Below are 14,952 nucleotides of genomic sequence, written 5' to 3' on the forward strand. Positions count from 1 at the left end.
CCTCCTCCTCGCCAACAGGAACATACTCCTCCTCCTCAGACTCAGAAGGTGCCTCTGTATAGGAGGGCATCAAGAAGACCCTCCTATTTCAGACACGGCCCGAAGTTTTTTGCCCCGGTTGCCTCTCCCCCCCACTTCCTCCTCCTCTAGGGGCTCTCCCCCCACCGCCTCCTCCTCTAGGGTCTCCTCCCCCGACCCCTCCACCTCCCTGTGAGGTGTCATCCTCGCGTAGTCGGGAGGGAACCTTGTGGGCTCGTCCACTCCGAGTAAGTCCTTTAAATTTTACTGAGGAAACTAGCGCCGCTGGACTTGCCCATGATTAGCAAACCTGCATTGAGAAGAGAATAAACAATTAGTAAGGATATCAATTAAACAAGCATACAGGAAAAACATTAATACCAGAAGAGCACATTAAGCATACTATTGTAATGATCATTAAAAGAACTTACATTTTCTAGAACCCATATGAATCATCACTGTTGTAATCTATTTGTGGACCGGTCTCATCATCACTATCACGCATATCTTCTTCGTTGTCTGACGGAGGTGGAGGCTCTTCCTCATCGTCAGCGTCTTCATTTAACTTTTCAAGCATAATTATGTCTCTTTGATTCACAACTGCCTCACCATCAATCCGTGCGTCGTCGTCATTATGTCATGGGGTTTATGTTGTAGTAATCATCATCGTTCGGGTCCGGTAGCTTACCATGCGGCGACACCTTGAACACAACTTCCCAACCCTTTAGGTACTCTTTCTAGCATGGGTAAGCCAGATAATATACTTGTGTGGCCTGGGTAGCGGCGATAAAGAGATCGGCTCCGGCATAGATGGTTGATGGTTTTTTTTGGATTGTACCTTTTCGCTTCCTTGTGCCACTTCATCATTTTGGCAGACTCCTCGGTGATGAAAAGGCGCTGCCGTCTTTTTATAAAATCAAGATACCGAAGAACCTTCACAGGGATTTTTAGCTGCTGCTTCTGACCATGCTTATCGACCACCTCAATATACCGAGAGGAACCGCACTTCCTACAGTACTTGTCATCCGCATACTCATGCCTAAACAAAAGGCAATTCTTTGGACAAACATGTATTTTCTCATAGTCCATCTAGAGCGCCTTCATGATTTTCTTCGTACCGTACATGGTTTTCGGCAGTTCATGGCCCTCAGGCAGGCTGTTAGCCCATACTCCCAGAAATGCTTCGAAGCAACCTCGGCTACAGCCGTACTCAGCCTTGACTGCCATCAGTTGCGAGATGGCATCCAACACAGACAGCTTGGCACCCTCATAGAGAGGTTTCTTTGACGAGGCCAAGATTTCCAAGAAGGCCTTTGCGGTTTCCTCCGGCTCCTCCGGTTCATTCGCTGAATGTGACGGAGGTGTCGGCTGTGCAGCAAAGACATCATCTAGCATGTCTCTAACCCCATCGTCCTCATAACCAGCGACGCGTTGTCGTATCACATCCTCTCTACCACGGTCCCACTGGGCAAATTTTATCGGCATATTAAAGTTGGGCATAAATCCATGCATGCGAAGGTGCTTAGTCATCTCACTCTTATCTCTGCGGATACGCCTCTTACATCTGGCACACGGGCATTCTGGCACCATCCTCATTGGACTACGAAATATCTCTTTCAAAAACACATCAGTTTTCTCGACCCACTCTGTTGTTACTTGATTCCGACGGAAAAACCCACTATACATGCACTGATTATCTGCCATCTCTGCTCTTTTGGAAGCCACACAACAAATTTAAGGATTCATTTAAATTACTCACATCAATATTTTATTTTTACAAGGTTGACGAGAAACAACATTTAATCCACCTACATCTCTAATAGGTAAAGATGGGTCCTAATCCCACCCGAGAATGTGTAGATTGAGTACGTTGTCCACGCTCTACCCCATTCCGAGACAATATTTCGGCAGCACCTCCCCCCTGTTCTCCAAATACACGTCTCGGCAAAATGCCAAGAGAATGTGCATCCGGAGAACAACAGGGAGGCGCCGCCGAAATCCTGTCTCGGAACGGGGTAGAGCATGAACAACGTACCCAATCTACACATCCTCGGGCTGTCCGTGGAAAGCGCTGGACAATCCGAAAGAGCTGCGGTGATAAATATGCAATTGAATGCATATTTATCGATGCAACCCTTTCGGACGGGAGACCTAGGTTACGCGACTTGATGTGAAAATTTAATCTAGTGACATGGAAAAAAAGTGGACGAGGTCATGGAATTGTTGCTCACCCTTAGATGTAGAGGATGTAGTCGATCAAAGGACGGACGATCGTAGACCAACACCTCCAACGTCGACGATCACTCCACGAAGATGGAACACCACAAATCCTGTTAATTCCACCGAGTGAAAAAATTAGGTCATCACCTCAGATTAAGCATTGACACATTAAACTATGAAAAAAAATCATATTTTCTCAAGTGTCAATTTTGGAAGCACTTATCATATCCCAATTTAGGTAATCACCTCACATTAAGCACTGACATATCATTTTTTTTAGCAAGATCATCATGATGAAATAACCACTTATCATATCCCAAATTTGAAGCACATCTCACATAGCTACTTAACAACATCACAAACTGAAAATAAAAACTAAATCATGCATCCATTCATTTTGCCGAGATTCATCCATCCATCTAAGACGCATAGAACATTCATCCATCTAACAACCTAACAACATCCAACATCCATCCATTCATACATCCAACATCCATCCATTCATACATCCAATAGTAGCTAAATCATGCAAATAAATGAAGAAAAAGACAAAGGAGTGCTAGCTCACCGAGGAGAGCGGTGTCGCGGCTGTGGAGTTGGGGCCGGCGGTGTAGGGGACGGGAGGGCCGCGGCGTGGATGGGCCGTCCAGAGAAGCACGGCCAACGGGAGGGCCAGGGTGGTGCGGCCGGCGGGGAGGTTAGGGCGCACGGGGGTGGAGAGGGCAGGGGCGGGGTCGCGCGCGGCGGCGCCGGGTTGGAGAGGCGGGGACGGGGCTGGGCCGGGGTGGAGGCAAGGCGGCGCGGGGTTGGAGAGGCCGGGTCGGGGCTCGGCCGGGTTGGACGGCGGCGGCGGCGCGGGTGTGGAGGAGGAGGCAGCGCAGCGTGGCGGGTGGGGAGTCGGGGCGCGATGGGGAATGGGTGGAGCGGGCAGGCCCGTGAACGGATAAGGCGATGTATGCCGACGGCTAAGCCGTCGGCATACCTGACGATGCCACGTGTCACATATGCCAACGGCTTAGCCGTAGGCATATATATTTTTTATATTTTTTAATATTTTCTTATAGTTATATTTTTCATTTTTTAGATTTTTTAATATTTTCTTATAGTTATTTTTTTAGATTTTTTTATGGTAATATTTTTGCATTTTATGTTTTTATGTATTATTATTTCATATAGATTTTTTAATTCTTTTAACCGCTCGGCCCTCTCCTCTTCTGAAACCACATAGAGAAGAGGGGAGGGGAGCGCCGAACTCGAGTAGCTTCGTCCGTCGAGGTCATGGCCTGGTCGCGGGTCCGGGAGCGCCATGGCCACTGCCTTGCATGCTCGATTGGAGCTTAGTTGGTGAGGTGAGTGAAGGGGGAGGGGGTCGTCGACGGTGGGGGGGGGGGCGGCGGCGGATCCAAGTCCGTCGGAGGGAGATGGTTGGCGCTCCCAGACACCTGGGAGCAACATCCGGGCCAAACCCACAGCTACATCCCCTCCATGTAGACCCGACGCGTCCGTTTCCCCTCTCCGGATGCCGGCGGCGGCGCCGTCCGTGAGGGGGGCCACACCCCGAAGACGCGTGCCGCCTCTTCGGACATGCCACCACACCACCTCGCATGTATGAGGGCCCGGTGCGACGCTCCGGTGGCAGTGTACCCCCCAGGGCCCAGTCCCGCCTAACCCTGTAGCGTTTGACCACGGGATCTAGCCCTTTGACTTTGCACGGACGGGCTTTGACCAGCGGACTTCCCCGCCCGGTTGTGTTAGGTCAGCCCATAGGAACACTTTGGAGCAACAACCGGGCCAGACCCACAGCAAGATCCCCTCCGTGTAGACCCGACACGTCCGTTTCCCCCCTCCAGGTGCCAGCGGCGGCGCCGTCTGTGAGGGGGGGCACACCCCGGACACGCGTGTCGGGAGTTTGCAACCACCACAACACTTCCAAACTTGTGAGAGGCCGCCTACGCAAGATTTGGCGGCATGCTAGCCCCCGGAGGCCGCCGGCCACAGCCGTAGACGCACGAAGGGCAATCCGCGTAGAGGGAATTTTTGGGATACTTCTCCATCACCAAAAATTATGAAAAAATATCATCGTTCCTATAGCACATGTGCCTACGTCGTGCAAAAAAACTCATGATTTTATCGCGCTCCGAGTATTTAATAATATTCACGCCGCATCGTTACCGCAGAATGTCTACTACCGTGTCATCGCCGTCCGTTAGGGGGGGGCACGCCCCGGAGACGCGTGCCGCCTCTTCGGACATGCCACCACACCACCCCGCATGTATGAGGGCCCGGTGCGATGCTCCGGCGGCATTGCTACCCCCCAGGGCCCCCGTCCCGCGTAACCCAGGAGCGGTTGATCACGAGATCTAGCCCTTTGACTTCCCACGGACGGGCTCTGACCAGTGGACCTCTTCACCCGGTTGTGTCAGGTCTACCCATAGGGACACCCGAGAGCAACATCCGGGCCAAACCCACAGCTACATCCACTCTGTGTAGACCCGACACGTCCGTTTCCCTCCCTCCAGGTGACGGCAGCGGCGCCGTCCGTGATGGGGGGCACACCCCGGAGATGCGTGTCACCTCTTCGGACATGCCACAACACCACCCGCATGTATGAGGACCCGGTACGATGCTCCGGTGGCATTGCTACCCCCCAGGGCCCCCGTCCCGCCTAACCCTGGAGCGGTTGACCACGGGATCTAGCCCTTTGACTTTGCACGGATGGGCTTTGACCAGTGGACCTCTCCACCCTGTTGTGTCGGGTCGGCCCAGAGGGACACCAGGGAGCAACATCTGGGCCAAACCCACAGCTAAATCCACTCCATGTAGACCCGATGCGGTAGTTTCCCCCCTCCAGGTGCCGGCGACGACGCCGTCCGTGAGGGGGGCCATGCACCGGAGACGCGTGCGGCCTCTTCGGACATGCCACAACACCACCCCACATGTATGAGGCGCGGCACGACGCTCCGGTGGCATTGCTACCCCCCAGGGCCCCCGTCCCGCCTAACCCTGGAGCGGTTGACCACGAGATCTAGCCCTTTGACTTCCCACTGACGGGCTTTGACCAGTGGACCTCTCCACCCGGTTGTGTCAGGTCGTCCCAAAGGGACACCGGGGAGCAACATCCGGGCCAGACCCATAGCAAGATACTCTCCGTGTAGATCCGACGCGTCCATTTCCCCCTCCAGGTGCCGGCGTCGGCGCCGTCCGTGACGGGGGCCACACCCCGGACACGCGTGCCGCCTCTTCGGACATGCCACAACACCACCCTGCATGTATGAGGGCCCGGTACGACGCTCCGGTGGCATTGCTACCCCCCAGGGCCCCCGTCCCGGCTAACCCTGTAGCGTTTGACCACGGGATCTAGCCCTTTGACTTTGCACGGACGGGCTTTGACCAGTGGACCTCTCCACCCGGTTGTGTCAGGTCCGCCCATAAGGACACCCGGGAGCAACATCCGGGCCAAACCCACAGATACATCCACTCCATGTAGACCCGACGCGTCCGTTCCCCCCCTCCAGGTGCCGGCGGCGGCGCCGTCCGTGACGGGGCCACACCCCGGAGATGCGTGCCGCCTCTTCGGACATGGCATAACACCATCTGATTGTGGTAGGTCATCCGATATATATGAACACTTGGAGCAAAGTCCCCTTCGTATAGACCCGATGCGGTTGTTCGCCATTCCAGTTGTCGGCTGGCGGCGGCACCGTTCGTGAGGGGGGTCACACCGCTCTGTACAGAACCGAAAAATAATGTATGTATGCTTATTAACACATATTGTATGTAAGTTAGTTAAATAATAATAATAAAGAAAACAGTGAAGAAAAAGAAAAAAAAACTATATGTATGCTTATTAACACATACTATATGCTTATTAACATACTATATGCTTATTAACACATACTATATGCTTATTAACACATACTATATGTATGCTTATTAACACAATATATATGTATGCTTATTAACACATACTGTATGCTTAATAATAATAATAATAATAATAATACTATGTGGAAAAAAGAAAAAAAGAAAAAAACTATGCCGTTGGCATAGCTGCGGCCAGGGCAGATGGACAGCGCCGCGGATCGATGACGTGTCAGCTATGCCGACGGCTGCTGTCGGCATAGGCCTGGTCGGTGCGCTCTGGATCGGTGACGTGTCACCCGTATCTATGCCGACGGCCACCCGTCACGGCCGTCGGCATAGATTTGACATCGTTAGCCGGCCGTGATGAGCCGACGGCTGCTGCCGGGCCCGCATCTATGCCGACGGCCTATATATGCCGACGGCAGCTGTAGGCGTAGTCTGGGATAAGCCGACGGCTGTTATGTGCCGACGGCTGCTGTCGGCGTAGACGGGGATAGCCCGACGGCCGTTGTACGCCGACGGCCAGGACCTAGCTGTCGGCATAGCTCGGATTAGGCCGACGGTGGCCGTCGGCATACATTTGGCTGTCGGCTTAGAGCCCTGTTCCGGTAGTGCGAGAGCATGGAAGACAATGTGCATCAGCATCAAAAGACAAAACCAAAAGGCTGATAGGGGGAACATCCGTTGTCTGATGTTGGGCTTCCTTTCATGGGTGGATATGGTGGTAGTTCCATCCACATAAACCTGCACAAACAGTGAAAGCACATGTTGAATTCCTTGAGAACAGAAACCGGCAAGCACTATCACCACAACTAAAGATGGAATGAAACCAGAGGCACGCACACACAAACATAACCTTGTAGACGAGGACCCTGAGAAGGCGAACAAGTGTGTTGCGGCGGGGCTGTAGGACAGCCTCACCTCTCGCCGTTCATCGATGCCCATCATGCCAGGGGAGGGGAGGGCATCCCAAGGACATAGATGAGAGGAGCGCGACACTACTGCCGATATCACGCCACAGTCACCGCAAGAGAGAGGGTTAGTTTGAGGGAGATAGATGAGAGGAGAACGTCACCGTTGCCGATACGGCGCCACGATCACAGATGGCGGTGAAGGGCGCTCGAACAAACGGCGACCAGAGGTGGTGCGGGAGCAGTCTTGGGTGTGTAGACCGATTCGTAGAAGGAGCGATTCGTCCGGGAAGAAGGCGATTACAGAGACGATGGGAGGATGCGCCACCGAGGAGAGCGATTAGCGGCGGCGAGGCTGCGGAAGGGGTGTGCAGTTGGGACTTGAGAGGGGATCATGGGAGCGTGGTTAGAGTTGTGCGTGCGTGATTATCTCTCAAAAAAAAGAGTTGTGCGTGCGTGGGGTTTTTCTAAGATCAGGAGACACAGAGGTGGGACGGCGTGCGTATGTGGGTTGTATTATTTTCTTTTCGTTTTTTCTCTTTCACGTAGGAGGAGAGGAGGATCAATCACAAGATTGGGGGGATCGAAAGAGGTTGAACGACGTTCGATCCCCTTTTAATAGTAGAGATTATTAATTATTAATTATTAATAATAATTAGGAATTAGGGATTAGGAAAAGACTAGCAAAAATGCCCGTGCGTTGCAACGGGAGAATGCAAGCTGCAAGAATCAATCTTAGTGACATAGATATTGTAGTGGTGGAATACTTACCATGTAAAAAATTTACCATTAAATCACTCTTCTTTCTTAATTACAATATACTGTGAATCATAGTTGTTCTCCTACGTAGCTCACAACTAATTGGTTAAAAAAAATTAGCCATTATTTAGTTTAGGAAATCAGCCAAAAAATTAATAGTACTTCTGAAATTATGTATAAACAAAACTTGTGCCCTGGTTAACCAGTTTGCTACCACAAATTATTTTTCAATGTAACATTATACAAACAACAATAGATGTCCCAGCCATTTCTCAACACACAGGAGAGTAGAGGCCAAGTATACATTGTTAAAGAATGAGAATATCACTTTTATGTATGGCTGGACGGATATTACCGGCAAAAATTCCTCGCAAATAAGAATATCTTCTTTGCTCAATGCAGCTTCACCAATCAAACCTGAAGAATTTTGTAAAAAAACAATCATTGACTTCACATGGAATGAAACTTCATACACACATGAAATGTTGCCTAAAACTGCTAGAACAAACATGTTCAACTGATTTGTTTTCGGCACTGGATCAACTCATAATCTTACTTATAGACTGATATGTATGATTCTTATAAACTGAAATGTGTTTTAGAGCAGATAAAAAATAATGTACAGGGACTGTCAGTTGCATAAATATAATTGATGGTTATATATGAAACATCTACAATTTTAAGAATCAAACATGATCTAGGAAAGGGACACACATCTGCTAGTATCTAATAATAAAATCCATATGAAAGATAACCTCTATTGATTCAAATATTCCTCCACCCCTTTGTTTTAATAGAACGGCCACTCAGTTCAGCACATCCCCTTTGTCGTAGATCAATAGAATGCAAAAATGGATACATATTTATGTCTACATAGTAAAAGACTAAGATTATATATGTCTACATAATGAGGTTCATTTGCATCATCATGATCTTACTTTGAAAAATGGTAGCAGCAAATATAAAGAATCCAATGTGTTAGTTTTGGCACAATGGGAAATTCAGTTCATATACCTATACTCAACACCAGCTATCATGGTTACCCTCATTTGGTTTAGTACCGATCAAACAGCACCAGGTTGAGTAAAACCAACAAACTTCATTCACTATCTGCTGGATTTTTTAGCCATCATCGTAAGGAAAAGCATCTGAACAGATCTCAGTATTCCAAAATAAAAATTAACAAACCTACAACATGCATGTTTGTGTATAACCTATCTGCAAGCAATATGTTTTTTGAGGATTACATCAAGACTTACGCCGACATCAAGGCTGCATCGTGTTCCTTCCGTAGCTGATCATATAGTTTGTCCCAGACACCATCCGGCCTCGACAGTTCTGCATGCACCCACCTGCCTATCTGCAAGCAATTTTTGTATTATATCTGGTACTCCATGCGCATAGTTGGCGTGATTATAGCATTGTAGGCAGAAAAGGCATCCGTCTGTAATCTGAATCTTCACCGAACTTTTCAGGTTTGACCGTCCAGGAGATTGATCACACAAAATTTGACAGCTCAAGCTTTTACCCTTACCGGTCTACCATCAACCATGGCAAATCCACCACATACTTGTCTTCACATTGAGAAAGTTCACCACCTTCATCTCACACGACTTGTCACACTGCATATCCACGAACCAATCCAGTTAATGTTTGATGACTGAAAAAATTCAGAGTAAATCAGCGGATGCATGAATAAATCGATCAGTGCGTTGCAATGGGAGAAAAAAAAACATCACACACATGCCACCAAGCTCTAGGACCTTCGCCTCCGACATGGCAATCAAGCATACTCGGCGCCCATGCACTGGGCCGCATGATGATCTTGTACCCTTCGGCCCAACCGGCGACGTCAGCGGCGAGTCAAGCCAGCAACGATAGACAAGTGCTGGCAACCTACAGAGGATGGATAAAAGAAAGACCGAAGAGGGGGGCTTGTATCTATCAAGCATAAATATTTACAATAAAATCGATCTGATCCGTCCCAAGTTGAGCAGGATTGTCGTATAGCTTCCTCTTATATAGCATCTTCATCAGAAAATCCAGCACACAAATATATAAATATGTTTTCAAAGATAGTGAGGATCGACAGAGAGTCTTGAAGAATTCTGACAATGTAAACCGTAATAGGCTTGAACCTCCACCACACATGTAATTTTATCAAATTGACAAGGGAAGTTATAGGAATTGTAGCCTAAAAACTGGTTCCATCTAAATCATGCTATGTATTCCTGTTTGAAATCTTTTATAGAATCAATAAAATATGACGACATTAGGGATCAAAGATCAAAGATCGACTAAGAAACTCAGGGATTAGGGAATCATACTTACCTTGTTAGGAATGACACTGATGGAATTAGTGAAGTGATGTGTCGTGCTCAGGCCAATGGATCCGTGTGTCCTTGATACACACATGTAGGTACATGAAGGTTGGGTTGAAACTTGAAAGGAGATTGATTCATCTGTCTAGCAAAAGATTGAGGAGCGACCAACTAGGGAGCGAAAACGGTCATAAACATGCATTGAGATTAACCAACATTGAGTGCAAGCATGAGTAGGATATAAATCACCATGAACATAAATATCGTGGAGGCTATGTTGTGTTTGATTCAACTACATGTGTGAACATGTGCCAAGTCAAGCCACTCGAATCATTCAAAGGAGGATACCATCCTATCATACCACGTCACAACCATTTTAAAACCATGTTGGCACGCAAGGTAAACCATTATAAAATCCTAGCTAATTAAGCATGGAATGAGTAACTATAATCTCTAATTTTCTTTGCAAACATGTTTCATTCATAATGGGCTGAATCAAGAACGATGAACTAATCATATTTACAAAAACAAGATAGGCCGAGTTCATACCATCTTTTTCTCATCTCAATCATTTCATCATATATCGTCATTATTTCCTTTCACATGCACGACCGAACAGTGTGATTAATAATAATAGTGCACCTGCATTGGACTAAGATGCAATCTGCAAACATTTATTCAAAGGAGAAGACAAGGTAATATGGGCTCTTTTGTTAGATCAACAATAATGTATATGAGAGCCCCTCAACATTTTCATCGTGGTTTTCTCCTCTCGACCCAAAGAAAGGAAAAAAGATTTCAAAGAAACACACTAAAATGTTTTTGGAGTTTTTCTTTTTCTGAAGAAAGCAAAACAAGAACGAGAAAAACTATTTACACGGGAAAGCTCCCAACAAGAAAAAGAAAAAATGAGAAATCTTTTTGGGTTTTCTTTAATACTACTGCTCAATAAGTATGGGAAGGAAACTAAAAAGAAGCTACAACTAATTTTTTTTGGATTTTCTCAAAGTTTTTCAAAACATAAGAAGAAAGCGGGAAAAGGAAAATAAACTAGCATGGATAATACAATGAAAAAGTATGAACACCGACAACTAGAATGAGTGTGTGAACATGAATGTAATGTCGGTGAGAAATACTTACTCCCCCAAAGTTAGATTTTTGTGTCACAGCCTGATTTTTGTCCCTTCCTTTTTTCTTTTGATTTTTTGAGATTTTTTCTTGAGTTTTCTTTTTCCGTGGCTATTTGGTCTAGAAACTGAAGAAGATGACCTCTTCTTTGCTTCCAGAGTGGCTTGTCAACCTAAAATCCTTCCCTAGACCTTTCCATTTCCACCTAGGACCAAATCCCAATATTCTTTTTATTGGGAATATTCCTTTTTCTATTAAAGGAATAATCATTTTTGCCCTAGGTTGTGAAGCAACCTATATTTCTATCACTCCCAAAATTCCCAAATAATTCTCATAAATTGTTTGGGTCATATCTTGCTCAAATATGGCAAAATATTTCATTGGCCATATTTCCCATCGTGCTCAATTTATTATTTTCCTATTCTGTCCTGAATGGCAGATTGTGAAGAAAGTGCCATTTATCTTTGTCCAATTGACCCCAAACTTTTTGGACACCTTTTCATGTCCAAATAATTGCCTCATGCAAAAATTCAACTTAATTTGCCTAGTGAATATTCCTGAGTAATTTTTCAAAGTTCCTGTCTAAGGGAATTGGTTGTGAAGGAAGTACTAGCTAGGCATATCGAAATAAGTTGAAATTTTGCAAGGTTCTTAAGATGATCAAATCATGACTCTCCACTAAATATGAGCTCATGTAACTCATCTATGTGGGCCCAACCCCAAATCTTAGTTTCTGGTCAGATTTTCAGTTTCTGAAGCAACCATATTTTATCTTGCTTAATTTAAGTAGAAAATTGTCCAGAGCATTCTCCTATCCATATAAACAATCTCCTCAAAAATTTGGCTCAATCCATTACATCATTTGCCCTGTACAGTTTTTCCAAGTTTCTGTCCAGAGCAAAGCTATATGAAGCAAGTGCTATTTTGGTTCATCCAAATGGCATGAAACTTTTTGGACATCTTCATATCTTCAAATCTTTGGTCCATGCTCAATTTGAGCTCAACTTGCATCTTCATGTGAGTGCATCATCCAAATCTTTATTCTGGACCAAATAAATTTTGGGGTTACACAACAACTATATTATTTTGTAGCCCATTGTGCTCCAAAACTTCCAGGATCGTAGTCCATCCTAATCTAATCACCACAGACAACACCATTTAACCCAATCAGTTTCTTGTTGATCCGACCCGTCAGCCCCTTCGTGCGTTGACCCGTCGATGCTGACGTGGATAAGTGGAGACGTACTCCTGGTGAGTACCCTTTCCCTTATCGAAGGCCGGAATGTGTTCTCCTCTCTGGAAAGCGTATTTCTGAGAAAGGTGCATTATGTTTTTCCGGCTAAGGGCATGTTTGTGATGGTTTTATTGCAGAAAGGTCCCTGATAGAAAAACAACTATATCTTTTTGCCCACAACTTCAAATGAGGTGATTCCAAAGCCCACAGACAACACCATTTAACCCAATCAGTTTCTTGTTGATCAGCAGTGCTCTTCCAAGTTTGATGCAGTAAACTTCAGAGCTCCATTCCAACCCAACCATAGTGCCTCAGATCGAGCCAATGGCACATAAATGCTCCACTTTGGAAGGACTATTAGCTAGACAATGTTTTGGGTACTATAGCACATTGAATGCCCCGGTTCACGTGGTGACTACGATGATGGCAAGCCTGTGCACGTGCTCTGTGTGCAGAGGCCGCGTCTAGTGGTCGTTTGTGCTTCGGCACCTCCTCCTCTCGTCGCCTTCGCGCACATGACCGTGTACAATGTCTTCATTTCATCATCGCCGTCCCCTTGGACCCTTCTCCCCCTCTGTCACGTCGCCGACGCTCGTCGCCAAACACCCACGGGAGCACAGTGCTCCAACCGTCGTCTTCCTCCACGTGCTCTCTTGGCTCCCTCTTCCCTGTGAGCTCGTCCCTATTCCTCCCCGGTGCCTACCACCGAGCTCATGCGCGTGCACACGCGTCCGCGGCGACGGCCACGTGTCCGCGGTGATGCCAGCGCGGCACCACCCTGCTCCGGCTATATAAAGCCACCCCAGTGCCGTTTCCCTTCGCCATCGACATCGTCTCGCTCCTCTAGTCCTCCTAATGCGTTTCCCGAGCCCCGAAGCCTCTCCTCGCCGTGATTGACCACCATGGCCGCCGCCCATGACCTCCTAAATAGGCTCAAAGCCGAGCCCCACTCCACTTCCTCCCTCCACCAGAGCAACTCCAGCAGTCTACCCATGCCCCTCAACCCTTCGCCTACTCCTCCGGTGGACTCTGGCCACGAGTCCCGCCGGTGCCCGACGCCTCTGTCCGCCGCGACCAACATTTCGGTGTATCCCGAGCTCCCCGTCGACTGCTATGCCCAAGGATGCCTCCGTCTCGCTCTCCTGCATCCGTGGGTAGGTCGGGCGCCGCCTACGGTGGCTGGTAGTGCCGGCAGGCCTCATCGGGGCCGACTTTGCCGCGGCCAGGCGCAGGCGAGAGGAAGGAGATGGTGCCGAACTCGCCAGTTGGCCAGGCGGGCCCCACCACCATGCGCGATCCGACCCGTCAGCCCCTTCGTGCGTTGACCCGTCGATGCTGACGTGGATAAGTGGAGACGTACTCCTAGTGAGTACCCTTTCCCTTATCGAAGGCCGGAATGCGTTTTCCTCTCTAGAAAGCGTATTTCTGAGAAAGGTGCATTATGTTTTTCCGGCTAAGGGCATGTTTGTGATGATTTTATTACAAAAAGGTCCCTGGCAGAAAAACAACTATATCTTTTTGCCCACAACTTCAAATGAGGTAATTCCAAAGCCCATTTCTTCGTCTCGTCGAGCCCGTTCTATTGGTATCATTTTCACCATGTGTTAACATTCTTAAAATAACCATTTTGCCCTTGCGCTTAACCAGCCCCCTCCGAGAGAGAATGTTTTCCGGCGATTCTTGCCGCGAGCTTCTCACACTTCTTCTCGGTGATTTCTTCCACCCTAGGCAAGCCACAATACCCACTTGCATGATAGTCATGCAATAGCAATGGTTTTTAACTTCAACATTTAATCAATGTTTGCTCGTTTAAAATTTGGTTACTGTTGTTCCAGTGATGCTTACAGTTTAATTTTCACTCTTGTCCTATGTTGTCTTGCACTTGGTTATCATGCATTCCTGCTAGTATTCCTTTCATATGCTTATGCTTGCTAGTAGTACATGTTGATGTCGGTGATGGTCTTCGGTGCATGACTGTCGTCTGTTCTGAGTGCCGTCGTTATGCATGTTCCATTGCATCCAGTTGGTTAAATGCTTGCATGGTAGCATTGTTGATATGTTCTTGCATGATATTTATTGTTGATGCTAGTGGTCATGCTATGTCTCTGAGAAGTGTATACTTGTGATGTTCATGCTAGTCAATATGCCATGCTTAGTTAGATATATGATTTTTTGTTGTATTGTTAAAAAGTAATGATGCACAATCATGCTTATATTGATGTCATGCTCATGTATTATAGTTGCATCATGTTATTCTATCATGGCTCATCATATTTGCATTCAAGTTTAACCGGATTAAATTGAACTTGAACAACGGTTGGCTGAGTCATGGTGCCACCATATCAAGCTGACAAGTGCAACCACATTTTCCGGTATGGGACGGTCCTAACTGGGTCTATTTTCATGCCTCTCGTCGGTGCCTCCAATGAGGGAAGGTTATGATCGGGCGCTACCCAGATCAGGTAGGACGGCATAAGCCTTGTGAACTAGTTGTTGT

Source organism: Triticum urartu, unplaced genomic scaffold (genome assembly GCF_003073215.2).
Source record: "Triticum urartu cultivar G1812 unplaced genomic scaffold, Tu2.1 TuUngrouped_contig_306, whole genome shotgun sequence".
In the NCBI taxonomy this organism is placed as follows: Eukaryota; Viridiplantae; Streptophyta; class Magnoliopsida; order Poales; family Poaceae; genus Triticum; species Triticum urartu.